The sequence below is a fragment of the Prionailurus viverrinus genome, chromosome B1, assembly GCF_022837055.1.
Source record: "Prionailurus viverrinus isolate Anna chromosome B1, UM_Priviv_1.0, whole genome shotgun sequence".
Taxonomy (NCBI): domain Eukaryota; kingdom Metazoa; phylum Chordata; class Mammalia; order Carnivora; family Felidae; genus Prionailurus; species Prionailurus viverrinus.
In genome coordinates, this window is record NC_062564.1 from 30,824,727 (window position 1) to 30,839,771 (window position 15,045).

Sequence of the window (15,045 nt, forward strand, 5' to 3'; positions counted from 1 at the left end):
GATGATATCAACCACTTTGGGAAACTGTTTATCATTTTCTTACAAACATCCACTCACCATATGATTCAAGTATCTTTTTGAAGATATTTACTTACCTACTTTCAGATGTTTACTCCAGAAGAATAAAAAACATGTCCACACAAGGACAAGTGTTTACAGCATTTGTTCATAATAGCTCAAAACTGGAAACAACATAAATGTCCACTGCTTGGCATTTGAATAAAAATAACCTTATGCTACTCAGCTATAGAATATAACAAACAACTGATGGGAAACAATATAGATGAATCTCAAAACCACTATGCTAAGTGCAAGAAGCCAGATACAATCTTTTGCCTAAATACTGTATAGTTTCCATTTATATACAATTTAAAAAGATAAAACTATGACAGAAAGTTTAATTGTTGCCAAGGACCAAGAGAAGGGGGAAAAGATTGATTCCAAAGAGGCACAAGGACATTTTGGGCATGATGGAAATGTTCTATATCATGATCATGGTGGTGGTCACACGTCTCTATATATATTATCAAACCTTATCAAATTGTACTCTGATCATTAATGAATGTTATTGTACATATATTATATCTTAATATAACTGATATTTTAAAATGTGCAGATGAAGCCCAGGGAAAAGATCCCTCTTGCCTAAGGGCCAGCAATGAAAATAGTCTAAGGGCAAGTCTAGGGCAATTGCCTCAAGTCTAAGGGCAGCAGTGAAAATAAAAACTAGTAAAAGAAGCTAAAAATGTATAATTTGTAAGGTGAATAGAGACCCTGATCACTGTGTTCATAAAATCCTAGGAATAACAACAGCCATTACATATCAATAACATCCAACATTGAATGAGGGTTTCTGTTTCGTATTTGTTTTTGAGATGGTCAGTCAAGCAGAGCCACAAGAAGAGACAGAGGAGAGGCTCAGGAAAACAGAGTTTGTAATACTCACGGGTCCTAGAGACAGGAGACAGAGCACACCACCCAGCACCATTATGGAGAAACTCCAGAGTAGTCAGGAGGCAGCAGACAAGAAGTGGAGAGCACTTAGGCCATGGCCTCCATTGGGGTTTCTGCAGGAAAGGTGAAGAATGGTAAATAGTTTAGGACTGGCCAATTTAAATCGTTGTAATGGGCTTGGGGCAATAGGGGTGGTCTCTACTTATCTAGTACCTGGCTCTGGGATAACTAAGGGAGAGGAATATTGCCTCCTGTGTGCAGGGACCAGATGCAGGAGGTGTGGCTCTGGGTTGGTTTATATATCAAGGCCATGCTCTTTACTAGGCCCTCGGTGACCTGTAAGAATTGGTTAGCCCAGGGAGAAGCAGTCTCTCCCCAACCAGGAAGGTTTTATTATTAAGATGTCAAAACAGGATACCATGCAGAAATAAAATACATACATATTTTCTATACCAAGAACACTCTTCAACTTCTTGAATTAACTCTTTTAATCTTGATAACAACCATGATAGTGAGTCAAGTTCTTTAATGAGGGCACGGTCAGCAAGATGAAGACCACAGTGGCCTACGGTTTTGGGCTAATGCAGGTGTCTAGCTACTGGAAGGGTACAGTTGAAGCCAGATTGCTGTCCATTAAGACTGAACTAGGAGTAGTGAAGGAGCAAAAACAAAGACTTTCTAGCAGACAAAGGCTGCTCCTTCAGAGACGTTGGCTATGAAGAAACCCAGTGATACAGAATTGCAATCAAAGAAGATTTGTTTCTTTAGGTTCTGAAGGTACTGAGATCTTTTTAAAAAGAAATTTTAATGTTTATTTTTGATAGAGAGAGAAAGAGAGAGAGAATGACAGAGCATGAGCAGGGGAGGGACAGAGAGAGAGGGAGACACAGAATCTGAAGCAGGCTCCAGGCTCTGGTTGTCAGCACAGAGCCCGACATGGGGCTCAAACACACGAACTGTGAGATCATGACCTAAGCCAAAGTCAGACACTTAACCAACAGAGCCACCCAGGTGTCCCTAGGTTCTGAGATTTTTAACATGTTTATACAATAAGAGAAGGAAGCTGGGAAGATACAGATATTGAAAATATAGGTGGTTTGGGGGATATTTGATGAAAAAGGATACCTTAACCTATTTCTTGATCTGCAAAAAATAGTAAGCATAATCCTAACTGCAAAAATTTTGAAGATTAAATGCAATAAACTATGGCACATTTCACATATATTTCAGCATAAAGCATTGTTCAATAAATGACCATTTTATTTATTCCACCTTTTTTTCTTTTAATATCACACCACTACATGCTCCTTGAAGTTCAAACCAGCTGCAAAATGTAAACTGGCTATAACTTTGCCTCTTCAAGTTTTTCTATGAATCCTTTTAAAAACAGTAGGGGCTGGGGGAGCCAGAGAACTTTCAAGTAAGTTCTTGAGAACCTGATAGGTGTCAATGGCCACATCCAGATGCTGAATAGGAAATGAAGAATGGGAACAAATGCAATGCTTTTTGGGAATAAAGAGAAAGAGAGGAAAAGAAACTGAAATAAGAGAACACCACATTAAGCCCAAGGAAGAGAATTTATTGAGTTTGCTATTGGAAGAGAATAACCGATACTTTCATCTCAGATGATTATAACATTAAACTAAACAGGCAAAATGTTGTAAGCATCCCTGATTGCCTTCCATAAGTGGCATTAGCGATGTAAATCAACAAAGCAGATGAACTAGGTGGGATTAACTGAACTATAAAAATGAGGGTAAGAGTGAATATTGGATTTTTATTTTTAAATTTAAATTACAGTAATAGCCTCAGGGACATATAAAAGCAGTCAGGAAATGTCAAAGATAAAAATGTTAATTAGAACAGGTGGTTTGTTCTTAAAGTAGGCTGCAGTGCTGTCTCTTTCTTGACATTTGGAAACCTGAAATTCTTCTCTACCATTCACCCTTGACTAATATACGCCTTTGTTTAAAGAACAAAATCAGTTAAGGTAATGTTTATTTTTTAGAGTTTAAAGATTATGTCCTCTCTGGGGGTAGGCATCATGGAATCCAGCTCTGTAATTCAACCAAAGGTAAAATCTGTAAAAATATTTGCTTAAAATCCCCTGGAGAATATTCCATATCCCTCAGAGTAATATGCTGGAAGTCACTTTATTGCTACCTGTATTAGCTGTATTAGCACTGATGTGAGAAAGGGAGCTAGAGTTGCTAGTATGGGAACGTGTGTCATGAAGCACAGAGAGGGCACATTTCACAGAATGCAGGTCTGTGCATAGGTCCCATGCATAAGCAACATGGACTTACATGCCCCTCACACATGGAAAGCATGCATACACAGGTGTGTGCGTGTCTGTGTCCAGTGTGTGCATAAACATGTTTGGAAGATCTAGTGAAAACACAAATTCTAGCTGCACCCATCTCAGTCCCCCTCTCTGTTCAACTTTATTAAGGGGCACCTGGGAGGCTGGGTTGGTTAAGTGTCTGACTTCGGCTCAGGTCATGATCTCACAGCCCATGAGTTCAAGTCTCATGCCGGGCTCTGCGCCGACAGCGCGGAGCCTGGAGCCTGCTTCTGATTCTGTGTCTCCCTCTCTCTCTGCCCCTCCCCCACTCACGCTCTGTCTCTCTCTCTCTCTCTCTCTCTCTCTCTATCTATCTCAAAAATAAATAAACATTAAAAGAATTTTTTTAAAAAAAGGTCTAGTGGTGATACCAGGAGTATACATTTTTAACTATCACCTCCAAGTAATTTTTATGCAAGGGGTCTGAGGACCATACTTACAAAAACACTATTATAGAGCAATTTTCAAGTTACTCACAATGAGGAAAAGAATGATATTGTATGAGTACCTTTATCTAAGCTACTAAGCAGAGTAAGGTAACCTAAGTGATCTGATTTCTGGGCCTCTGGGTTCCTTGAGGTGACACAGTCATTCTGTAATTAGAGGTCATGTGAAATAGCCTCTTTCTCTACAGAAGTAATGTGTTGATTTAAATTCACATTCAGAGTAAAAATACCAACACCTGCATAGTTGGCACCTCCTATTTCTCATGTGCTGGAGATAGATATAAAGCTATTGAACACAGCCCTCCAAAGGGCTTGGCATCGACGTTTCTTGATCTGTTTCATCACTAGTGACCTTCACCTCCACTACACTTTATTATTCCACTCCCGTGACCACATCCTACACCGTTTAGCTTCACCAAGCATGCTGAAACTCTGAAATCTTCCAATTACATATCCCCACAGTGACCACAAAGCTCTGTCCTTCCACTCTGGGCTTCGCTGGGACCTCTGCTCCATGACTTATTTTTCTTTGCCTCATTAGACTCCTCCTGCCTTCACTTCTTTTCTTTTTCATTTTGGACTTCATCATTTCAAAATCTTTGTTTGACACCAAAGCTATTATCTCTCTAGCTTTCATACTTCAAAAACACAGACCCTCGACCAACCCAACTGAGCATTTTGTCAGTGCTAACACTGGGATATTGGCCTCAGTTAGAGACATTTGAAAAACAATGCCGACAGTGGCTACAATAAGTTCATGATTTATAAATGTCAGCTGGGTTCTCATACTTCTCCAAAAGCCTGCTTTGTTTTCTTAGTGCACACTCTCTCCCATTGTGCACTGTAGCTATTTCCCATCTTTGCCACTCTCTTCAAACTTCTTGACCCCTCACTCTCAGGGTGACTATTCACCTCCTATTTCATAGAGAAAATAGAACACACCAGACAAGAACCACTAAACTTTCTATTCCCAAACAACACATATGCCTACACCTGGTCCTGTTTTAAAAGGATTAAATATCCCTTTTTCTGTCCCCAGAGAATCCATCATTGTGTTCTATATGCCTTTTACTTCCATTATTTTGCAAAGTATTATCTGTGAAACACCAGCATTATTATCATCTTGGGGGCTTGACAAGATACAGGAGCCTCCATCTAGACCTTGGCATCAGCATCTCTAGATTTGGCATCAAAGAATTACGCATTTTTTAAATTTTTAGGTGATGTCTCTCTCAAATAGGAGAATGACTGACCTCTAGCCTCATCAGAGACCTACAATATTTATTTCCCCTCATCCCTAGGTCTTCAGTATCTCCCATCAGTACTGAAATTGGCATAGTTCTCTCATAAATTTTGGCTGCCTGCCTTCCCCCAAGCACTGGGACTCTTATTTTTCTCTTCTGTTTCACAGACATGTTTCTTCAAACATTTGCTTACTTTCCACAGTTTCTAAACTAACATTCTCTTTTCAATCAGCTGCCCCCACTACCAACCAACATTCCTATCTACTTGAACTATGTTGAAAGTCACTAATCACCATATTGCTGAATCCAGGAAGTGTGTTTCTGTCCCTATCTTACTTGAGCTGTTGGTAGCATTTGGTTCAAAGGACTGCCTTCCCTGGACTTCCCTGACATGCTCTGCCCATCTCTTAAATTAGAGTGATACACACACACACACACACACACACACACACACACACACATATTTCTGGGGAAATTCCATCCATTTCTATTGTCTCTAAAAGTCATATATAATCTGATGAACATAAAATCTTTATTCTAAGTCATATTTCTCTCTTGAGCTGCAATTCTACCATTTCTACCTCACTCCCACACATTCACCAAATCTATTCCTGTTCTGTTCTCTACCTGAATCACACCTGAGTATCACTTTTGACTCCTATTCCTCCATCACCTCCACATCTGATGAATCACCAAGTCCTATTTATTCTATCTCCTAATCTTTCTCAGATCTATTCATTTGTTCCCCTACATCTCACCCTGCTCTTCTCTTCCCTTCCCTTCCTGAATAATCAGTACAAAAGCCATTAGGTGGGGCCAAGGAAGGTATGCAACAACATCAACATGTGGGTGGGTGGGCATGGAAGAAAGCTGCAGTGGCCCAGGGTGCCAGAGAAGGAGTGAGATGAAAACAACAGGGAGCTTCCAGCATGGAAAGAGAGAAAACTAGATTGAATCCCTGACATGTTGGATTAGGAACCGGAGGTACAGGTGTGAATTTAGGATTTTTAATATATACAGATATATGAAGAAATAAATATGAATGTAATACACACACATATAGGCATGTGTTTATGTCTAAACTTTAGTACTATTGACTACGAGGATCTTGTGGCATGATGTAGATGGTTATATCATGGTCATGTAGAAAAATGTCTTTGTTTGTAGTAAATATACCCTAAAGTGTTCAAGGATGGTGGAACATTAAATAAGCAACTTATTCTCAAATAGTTAAGGAGAGAAAAAATCATTTGTACTATATTTGGAACTTTTCTGTAAGCTTAAGATTGCTTCTAGATAAAAATAAAGCAAATTAAAACAATAAAAATAAAGCAAATTAAAACAACAATGAGATGATGCTACACACCTACTACAATGTCTAAAATCTAGAGGATCATACATTTCAAAAAACCTATCCTTTTTATGTTAGTAATTAATAGATCTAACAGACAGAAAATCAATAACGATACAGTTGAACTGAATAGCAACACTGATCAACTAAATCTGACATTTTTTAAATACTTCACAAACAACAACAGGATACACATTCTTCTCACGTTTGCATGGAGCATTTGCCAAGGTAGACCACATACTGGGCTATAAAAATACACCTTAACAAATCTAAAAGAACAGATATCATACAAATTGTGCACTCAGACCACAGTGGAATTAAACTAGAAATCAATGACAGGAAGACAACTGGAAAACCCAAAATATTTGGGAATTAAACAACATGGCTTTAAGTAACACATAGGTCAAAGAAAAAGCTTCAGGAACAATCTTAAAATTTTTTTTAACTAGTTGAAAATGAAAGTAAAATGTCAAAATCTGTGGAATGCAGCGAAAGTAGTGCTTAGAGGACAGTGTATAGCATTTAATGCATATGGTGGAAAAGAAAACAAATCCAAACTCAATAATCTAAGCTTCTGTGTGGGAAACTAGAACAAGAAGAGCATATTAAATCCAAATGAAATAGAAGAAGAGAAATAATAAAAATAGAACAAACACCAATGAGGTTGAAAGCAAAAAATTAACAGAGAAAATCAATGAAATCAAAAGCTATGTCTTTGAAAAGATCAACAAAATGGATAAATTTCTAATGAGACTAACAATGAATAAAAGATAGAAGACACAAGTTACTATTATTAAAAATGAAAAGGGGGCCATCACTACAGATCCCATGGGCATTAGAAGGATAATAAAAGAGGTACTTGGCTGGCTCAGTCCATGGAGCATGCAACTCTTGATTTCAGGATCATGAATTTGAGCCCCATGTTGGGCATAGAGCTTACTTTAAAATAAGAAAAGGGGGGGGGGCTCACGTGTGTGGCTTAGTCGGTTAAGTGGATGACTCTTGATTTTGGCTCAGGTTGTGATCTCATGGTTCTCAGGTTGTGATTGAGCCCTGAGACAGGCTGTGCACTAAAAGCACACAGTCTGCTTGAGATTCTCTCTCTCCCCCTCTCTCAGCCTCTACCCACTTGTGCTCTCTCTCTCTCTCAAAATAAATAAATAAACCTAAAACAATTATAAAGGGGGTGCCTGGGTGGCTCAGTCAGTTAAAGCATCTGACTTTGGCTCAGGTCATGATCTCACAGTTCATGGGTTTGAGCCCCACATCAGGCTCTGTGCTGACAGCTCAGAGCCTGGAGCCTACTTCGGATTCTGTGTTTCCCTCTCTCTCTGCTTCTCCCCCATTCATGCTCTATCTCTCTCTGTCTCTCAAAAATAAATAAAAGTTAAAAAAATAAAAAAATTTTAAAGAATATTATATACAGCTGTATTCCCATAAATTTGATAACCTAGATGAAATGCACCAAGTCTTTGAAAAGTACAGTCTGCCAAAACTCACACAAGGAGAAATAGATAAACTCAATAGGCCTCCATTAGAGAAACTGAATCAATAATTAATAACCTCCCAAAACAGAAAACACCAGGCCCAGATGGTTTCACTGTTGAATTCTACCAAAGAAGAATTTAAAGAAGAAAATACTAGGCTGTCTTCAATCTGTTCCAGAAAATAGAAACAGAGGGAATAAAATTATTCCAATACCAAAAGTAGACAAAGACAATACAAACAAGGAAAATTATAGACCAACATCTCTCATGAACATAGATGCAAAACTCCTGAAGAAAATACTAGCAAATCGAAAACAACATTGAATAAAAAGAGTATACACCATGACCAAGTGGGATTTATCCTAGATATGCAAGTCTGGTTTAGCATTTGAAAAACAATTAATGTGATTCATCATCCCATTAACAGGTTAAAAAAGAAAAACCATATCACATGATGGTATCAATAGATACTGAAAAAGTATTTGGCAAAACCCAATACTCATTCATGACAAAACTTTCTGCAAACTATGAAAAGAGTATTTCCTCAACTTAATTTAAAATAAATTTTTTTGACAAAAACCCTACAGCTAACGTCTACTTGATGGTTCATATACAGAAGTCAGTTGCTTTCCTCTATGTCAGTAATGAATAATTAGAATTTGAAATTAAAAACACAATACCATTTACATCAGCACTCCCCCAAATACAATACTTCGGCATAAATTTAACAAAACATATATAAGATCTATATGAGAAAAAGTATAAAACTCTGATGAAGGATACAAAGATCTAAAGAAATGAAGAGAGAAGATGGTGGAGTAGTAGGAGAACCCTAGACTTACCTTGCCCCTTAAACACAACTACATTAACGTCAAATCATTTTGAACACCTAGGAAATCGAGCTGAGGATTAAGAGAAAAATCTGCACGATTAAAAGAAAAGAACGTGGCAAGTATGGGGTGCAAAGACACGAAGTAGGGGAAAGAAAAGCTGCGGTGCCATGGAGAGGAGGGAGCCCCTTTTGTGGACAAAGGAGAGAGAGAAAAAGAGAGGGGGAGACAGAGCCATGTGCTGGGTTCACACAAGAAAAACTCTTCCCCAAAACCAGTGACTGGGGAATCGAGAGGAAGTGACTATCACAAGTTTTTATAAACAGTGGAACTCAAATTCTGAGGTTTGAGAAGTCCGTGCCGTTTGCCAGAGTCAATCAGGGCTGACAGTGGCAATCCCAGGAAGAAGAGTGGAGGCCTGGAAGCCTTTACAGCATCGTAAAGGGATCCCCTGGGTCACCCTGGGAAAGAATGTTCCCCTTCCTGGAGCACGTTTGTAAGAGGGTCTATTGCCTCTTCAAGAACAAAAGAGTCAGTGTGAGCCACTGAGCGAGCAGCTATTCATCAGCAAAGAACAGAAGCACGTACAGAGGGCGTATAACCTGCTCACTGCTTTTCCCTGTGCTTCACCATAAACTCCAAGCACCTGCACAGCCATGCGACTGCTTTTCTGGGACAAAATAGCACCAGACACAATGAGGCAAGGCTCTCCTCTGGAGGAAGGAAGTGGGTCCAAGCCATGCCAGGTCCTTTAGGATTTAGAGTTTTGAATCCCAGCCAAGCACCAGAGATAAAACACAGGAGAACTGTGGTACCAGGCATGGTAATAGCCTGAGCACAGACAGGGAGAGAGCAAGGATCTGACAGAAGCTTGGGACACAAGAAGGGAGATTGTTTGCTTTTCTGTGAGGGCTTCCTGAACAGCAGCACATGCAAGCTCCCCTCTCTGGAGACAAGAGAGTGGGGTGATACCATCTTCCCCCACCCACCAGCAGGGTCAGACTTCAGTGCACAACACAGCACCCCCAGTGGAGGCTGGAGTTGCTTTCGCCAAACCCCGCACCCTTGAGCCCCACATCCCTGAGTAAAGGTGTGGGGGACCACTTATCATGCAAATGGACATCAAAAGAAAGCTGGAACAGCCATACTTATATCAGAGAAACTAGATTTTAAACCAAATACTGTAATAAGAGATAAAGAAGGGCACTATATCCTAATAAAGGGGACTATCTAACAAGATATAACAATTATAAATATTTATGCCCCCAATATGAGGACACCCAAATATATAAAACAATTAATAAAAAAACATAACTTACTGACAACAATACAATGATAATAGAAGACTTTAACACCCTACTTACACCGATGGACAGATCATCTAAGCAGGAGATCAATAAGGAAACAATGGCTTTGAAAGACACACTGTACCAGCTGGAATTAACAGATATATTCAGTGCATTTTTTTCCCAAAGCAGCAGAAAACACATTCTTTTTGAGCGCACATGGAACATTCTCTGGAATAGATCACATACTGGGTCACAAATCAGGCTTCAACCAATATAAAAAGACCGAGATCATACCATGTATATTTTCAGACCACAATACTATGAAACTTGAAGTCAACCACAAGAAAAAATTTGAAAAGACCACAAATACATGGAGGTTAAAGAAGACCCTACTCAAGAATGAATGGGTTAACCAGGAAATTAAAGAAGAAATAAAAAAAAAAAATACATGGAAGGATATGAAAATGCAAACATGACAGTCCAAAACCTTTGGGATACAGCAAAAGCAGTCATAAGAGGGATGTATATAGCAATACAAGCCTTCATCAAAAAGCAAGAAAAGTCAAGGGGCGCCTGGGTGGCGCAGTCGGTTAAGCGTCCGACTTCAGCCAGGTCACGATCTCGCGGTCTTTGAGTTCAAGCCCCGCGTCGGGCTCTGGGCTGATGGCTCAGAACCTGGAGCCTGTTTCTGGTTCTGTGTCTCCCTCTCTCTCTGCCCCTCCCCCGTTCATGCTCTGTCTCTCTCTGTCCCAAAAATAAATAAACGTTGAAAAAAATAAAATAAAATAAAATAAATAAAAATTAAAAAAAAAGCAAGAAAAGTCAAATACACAACTTAACTTTATACCTAAAGGGGCTGGAAAAAGATCAGCAAATAAAGCCTAAAGCTAGCATAAGCAGGGAAATAATAAAGATTAGTGCAGAAATAAACAATATAGGGGGAACAATAACAGTAAACAGATCAATGAAACTTGGAGCTGGTTCTTCGAAAGAATTAATGAAACTGATAAACCCCTAGCCAGATTTATCAAAAAGAAAAGAGAAAGGACCCAAATAAACAAAATTACAAATGAAAGAGGAGAGATCAAAACCAACACTGTAGAAATGCAAACAATTACAAGAGAATATTATAAGCAATTATATGCTAACAAATTGAGAAATCTGGAAGAAATGGATAAATTCCTAGAAACATACAAACTACCAAAACTGAAATGGGAAGAAATAGAAAATTTGAACAGGCCCATAACCAGCAAAGAAATTGAATCAGTAATCAAAATCTCCAAACAAACAGGAGTCTAGGGCCAGACGGCTTCCCAGGAGAATTCTACCAAACATTTAAAGAAGAGTCAATACCTATTTTTCTGAAACTGTCCCAAAAAATAGAAATGGAAGGATAACTTCCAAATTTATTCTATGAGGCCAGCATTACCTTGATTCCAAAACCAGACAAAGACCCCACTAAAAAGGAGAACTATAGACCAATATCCCTGATGAATACGGATGCAGAAATTCTCAACAAGATACTAGCAATCAAATCCAACAGTACATTCAAAGAATTATTCACCATGATCAAGTGGGATTTATTCTTGGACTGCAGGGGTGGTTCAATACCTTTAAATCAATCAATATGATATACCACATTAATAAAAGAAAGGATAAGAACCATATGATCTTGTCAATAGATTCACAAAAAAAGCATTTGACAAAACACAGCATCCATTCTTGATAAAAACCCTCAATAAGGTAGGGATAGATGGAACATACCCCAACATCATAAAGGCAATATACGAAAGACCCACAGCTAATGTTATCCTCAATGGGGAAAAACAGAACTTTTCCCCTAAAGTCAGGAACAAGATAAGGATTCTACTTCTCACCATTGCTATTTAGCATAGTACTGGAAGTCTTTGCCTCAGCAATCTGACAACAAAACTAAATAAAAGGCCTCCAAATAGGCAAGGAAGAAGTCAAAATTTCACTCTGAGAAGACATGATACTCTATGTAGAAAACCCAAAATACTCCACCAAAAAATTGCTAGAACTGATACATTAATTCAGCAACATCACAGGATATAAAATCAATGTACAAAAATCTGTTGCATTTCTACACACTAACAGTGAAGCAACAGAAAGAAATCAAGGAATCAATCCCATTTACAATTGCATCAAAACCCATAAGATACCTAGGAATAAACCTAACCAAAGAGGTGAAAGAGCTGTACTCTGGGGGTGCCTGGGTGGCTCAGTGGTTAGGTATCCGATTCTTGATTTCAACTCAGGTCATGACCGCAGGGTCATGGGATCAAGTCCTGCATCAGGTTGAGCACAGAGCCTGCTTGAGATGCTCTCTTTCCCTCTTCCTCTACCCCTCCCCTGTGCTGTGCATTCATGCTTTCTCTCTCTCACTCTCAAAAAAAAAAAAAAAGAAAAAAAGAAAAAAAAAAAGATCTGTACTCTGAAACACTTATGAAAGAAATTGAAGAAGACACAAAGAAATAGAAAAATATTCCATGTTCATGGATTAGAAGAACACTGTTAAAATGTCTGTACTACCAGAAGCAATCTACACATTCAAATCCCTATCAAAATAACACCCATGTTCTTCACAGAGCAGAACAAACAATTCTAAAATTTATATAGAACCAGGAAAGACCCCGAATAGCCAAAGTAATGTTGAAAAAGAAAACCAAATTTGAAGAAATCACAGTTCCAGACTTCAAACTGTATTACAAAGCTGTAATCACTAAGACAGTATGGTACTGGCACAAAAACAGACACACAGATCAATGGAACAGAATAGAGAACCCAGAAATAGACCTCCAACTAAATGGTCAATTAATCTTCAACAAAGCAGGAAAGAATACCCAATGGATAAAAGACAGTCACTTTAACAAATGGTGTTGGGAAAACTGGACAGTGACATGTAGAAGAATGAAACTAGACTACTTTCTTACACCACACACAAAAATAAATTCAAAATGGATGAAAAACCTAAATGTGAAACAGGAAACTATCAAAATCCTAGAGGAGAAAAATAAGCAGCAACCTCTTTGACCTCAGCTGTAGCAACTGCTTACTAGACATGTCACCGGAGGCAAAAGAAACAAAAGCAAAAATGAACTATTGGGACTTCATCAAGATAAAAGCTTCTGCACAGCAAAGGAAACAATCAACAAAACTAAAAGGTAACTGATGGAATTGGAGAAGATACCTGCAAATGACATATTAAAGGGCTAGTATCCAAATTTGATAAAGAACTTATCAAACTCAACACCCAGAAAATTAATAATCCAGTTAAGAAATGGGCAGAAGACACGAAAGACACTTCTCCAAAGAAGACACACAAATGACTAACAGACACATGAAAAAATGCTCAACATCACGCATCATCAAGGAAATACAAACCAAAACCACAATGAGATACCAGCTCACACCTGTCAGAATGGCTAAAAATTAACAATTCAGGGAACAACAAGTGTTGGCAAGGATAAGGAGAAAAGAGAACTTCTCCTCTCACGCTGTTGGTGGGAGTGCAAGCTGGTGCAGCCACTCTGGAAAACAGTATGGAGGTTCATCAAAACTTTTAAAGTAGAACTACCCTACAATGCAGCAATTGCACTATTAGATATTTACCCAAAGGATAAAAAATACTGATTCGAAGAGGCACATGCACGCCCCATGTTTATAGCAGCACTATCAACAATAGCCAAAGTATGGAAAGAGCCCAAATGTCCATCACTGATGAATGGATACAGAAGATGTCATATATAAATACAATGGAATATTATTCTGTCATCAAAAAGAATGAAATCTTGTCGTGGATGGAAGTAGATGTGGATGGAAGTAGAATGTATTCTGCTAAGCAAAATGAGTCAGATGAGAAAGACGAATACTGTATGATTTCACTTATATGTGGAATTTAAGAAAAAAAAAAACACAGATGGGTGGTTCAGTCTGTTAAGCATTTGACTTTGGCTCAGGTTATGATGTCATGGTTTGTGAGTTTGACCTCTGCACTGGGCTCTGTGCTGTCAGCCTGGAGCCTGCTTTGGATCCTCTGTCTCCCTCTCTCTCTACCCCTTCCCATGCTTGTGCTCGCTCTCTCTCTCAAAAATAAACACTTTTTAAAGATATCATATCTTTAAAAAAAAAAAAAAAAGGAAAGAAAGAAAACAGAAGAACATAGTGGAAGGGAGGGAAAATAAAATAAGATAAAAACTGAGAGGGAGGCAAACCACAAAAGACTCTTTTTTTAAGTTTATTTATTTTTTTACTTTGAAAGAATGTGAGTGGGGGAGGGGCAGAGAGAGAGGAAGAGAGAGAGAGAATCCAAAGCATCTCCACACTGTCAGTGCAGAGCTCGATGTAGGGCTTGAACCCAGGAACTGTAAGATTATGACCCGAGACGAAATCAAGACTCAGATATTTAACCAACTGAACCACCCAGGTGCCCCAAATTATAAGAGACTCTTAAAGACAGAGAACAAATTGACGGTTGATGGAGGTGATGCGGGTGATGGGCATTAAGGAGGGCACTTGTTAGGATATATTATATGTAAGTGAGGAATCACTAAATTCTACTCCTGAAACCAATATTACACTGTATGTTAACTAATTTGAATTTAGATAAAAATTTGGAAGAAAAAAAAATAAAGAAATGAAGAGATAGTTCATGTTTGTGGATAGGAAAACTAAATATTCTTGAGATACCAGTTCTTCCCAAGTTGGTCTGTAGATTCGATGCAATATCAGTGAAAATCCCAGAAAGTTATTTTGTGGATATTGACAAACTGACTGAAGTTTGTATAGAAAGTCAAAAGACCCAGATTAGCCAACACCACATTGAAGGAAAAGAACAAAGTCAGAGGACTGACATTACCCAACTTATCGCAAAACTACAGTAGTCAAGACAGTATGACGTTGGTGAAAGAACAGACAAAAGTATCAGTGAAACGGAAGAGAGAGTCCAGAAATACGCCTGCACAATATAGTCAACAAGGAGCAAATGCAATTCAATACAAAAAGAATTGCCTTTTTAACCAATAGTGCCGAAACAACTGGACATCCATACACAAGAAAATTAATATAGACAAGCCCTTA

At 38.5% G+C, this 15,045-nt stretch overlaps 1 long non-coding RNA gene across 5 annotated transcripts in view; it reads right to left on the reverse strand.

Moving 5' to 3' along the window:
* LOC125163315 (uncharacterized) overlaps positions 1-15,045 on the reverse strand; it is a 215,990-nt gene that overhangs the window by 190,903 nt on the left and 10,042 nt on the right. For all 5 annotated transcript variants that reach the window (XR_007151403.1, XR_007151402.1, XR_007151399.1 and 2 more), the window contains exon 3: positions 947-1,067. This is a non-coding gene — a long non-coding RNA (uncharacterized LOC125163315). The remainder of the gene's footprint in view (positions 1-946; positions 1,068-15,045) is intronic.